Source organism: Rhagoletis pomonella, unplaced genomic scaffold (assembly GCF_013731165.1).
Source record: "Rhagoletis pomonella isolate Grant_MI unplaced genomic scaffold, Rhpom_1.0 Rhpom_scaffold_00005, whole genome shotgun sequence".
In the NCBI taxonomy this organism is placed as follows: Eukaryota; Metazoa; Arthropoda; class Insecta; order Diptera; family Tephritidae; genus Rhagoletis; species Rhagoletis pomonella.
Genome location: NW_023458559.1, coordinates 24,322,460 through 24,324,784, shown reverse-complemented (window position 1 = coordinate 24,324,784; position 2,325 = coordinate 24,322,460).

Genomic DNA, 2,325 nt, shown 5'->3' with positions numbered 1-2,325 from the left:
AGTGTCATAATCCCAATTTTTTTACTTGGGATTTTGCCAGTTGGGACTATGCCATGTCACCGATTTTGCCCTTTTACAGAATGCTTACACCTTCTTGAATGCATATAGAGCAGAAAATATTCCGTAAAAGGGAAAATCACATGAGAGATAAAGCCATACGAGATAACGCCATATGGCCTTATCGCTCTTTGAAATTGGAAATAAAGCCATACAGAAATTTTGGCGCGAATATGGCTTTATCTCTCTTTGAATTGAGTGATAAGGCCATATGGCGTTATCTCGCATGGCTTTATCGCACCCCACCGTCCAATCATCATCTTATACTAAATGAAAGTATTTGTCAAACAGTTTTAGCTATACATATTCAAATTTTATATACTGTACAAATAATTTTTAATATTGTTTTTAGTTTTTACGTTTTTATTATTTGTTTCTTTCTATGTTTATTCGCCTTTTCCACACTTTTTTTCTTCTTTGCTACCATTTTAACTGTATGTATTATCATTTTAACTTTATGTATTTTAAACTATTTTTGTAATAGCTTATTTACTAGTTCTTTCCATAAATGATTTTGATAATAGCCTACAAAAGTGCGAGAGAGATAAATAGATTGCACATAAAAACTAAACGTTGTTCGCAGCTGTCAAATATCTTTAAAGTGGTTCACACTTTGCTGTACAAAATATTTAATTTTATCTTAATATTGTTAATAATTTCGCTAATGTGAGGTTTTAAATTTAAATATTAAAAAAATTAAATAATTGACTGCCAAAATTCACGCGTTGTTTTTATGCGCCCCGTCCACTGTGCAACTTTATTTTTCTGTTTTTACAATTTACATACATACATATATTATTTTACGTTAACATTAGGCGTGGTTTTTTACACGTATACGTATCTGCGCTTAAAAATTGTATGGAGCTCTAAGCGACAAACTTTATGTGCGCTTAGAATAGTTGTCGATAAAATCAAAGTTATCTACTTGTTTTGAAATGGAAATTGTCGATGATTGTTTTTTACACGTAAAGCGTAGATGTATATACGTGTAAAAAAACACGGCTATTTTCTTCTAAACGAAATTAATAGGTTTTATGATCACCCGACTTTTTGTGATATTGTTAATACATACACACATACTATTGTATTTAATTATATGTAGTTCTTACCACTTTTTGTCGCAAAAGTTTTGTAAATAAGTTAAGTCATTTCAATAAATAACTGAACTACCTACATATATATAAGAAAACTAAATAAAAGTATAACACTGAAAGAAGGAAAAACTTATAAAGGAAAATTAAGCTGATTTTAAATATGTATACCCTCAATTACTGCTGGAGTCAATCGCTACTTTTGAACCGCTACTGCACCGACTCCTAGGTAAGTAGCTACTCTATAATACCATGGTACTAAACATAGTAGTGCAGAGTCGATTCAGTCGTAAGCAGGATAGCGATAAACTACGACAGAGGGCGCCCATAAATCACGCAAGTGACTGCTTTAGTATCCAGTGTTGCCGCGAAGCTTTTTTAGTGGTAGCCAAATTCCTTTAAAAAAAGGGATAGTAAGAGCTAAAAATAGTCGTTGTGGCTAAAAATGGTAGCTAAAATTGTTTACTTACATAATCATATATAAGTATACACGCAAACATTTTCAATAAGTAATGGTATAGATAAACAATGAAATCTGGAAAAAAAGCAAATATTTTATCCAACCTAAAACTTTTTTGTATAATAGGGGAAATATTCGACACCAGGGTGTCCAGATTTTTGAAAAAAGAAGCGCAATTTCTGAAAAGAAATCGCCAAAAATCGCCAATTTTTTTTAAATAAAATTAATGAAATCGACTTAACAAATCTTTTACTTTAAAACGAGATAGGTTAAAAAAACGAATATAATACCTTCAGGGTATTAATAGATAACACAAATCACTTATATAATAGTGATGTACAAACAGTTTTCTTTAAAAATACGCATACTTTTTAAAAATATTTGTTTCAACACATTTTGCAATAGAACTGCGCAACTATTAAATTGATTATAGCTCGTATTAATTGATTATCGCACAATCCGCTTTTACGCACTCGGCCCTAAAAATTAAATAAAAACCTATAATAAGGCGACACCAGCTATTTCCACAATTTCTTCAAAATCACCTTTAGTGTCTGAATCATTCACATTTGTGTTGTTGTCATATATTGCGCGTTGATAACATACTGTTTGATATTGGAAACGTTTTGCAGCAGAAACTATTAGCCTTCATATACCATTTTATTCGAACTGTGAATCAAGGCTCTCCAACCTCATCATATTTCGAATCTTAGTTTT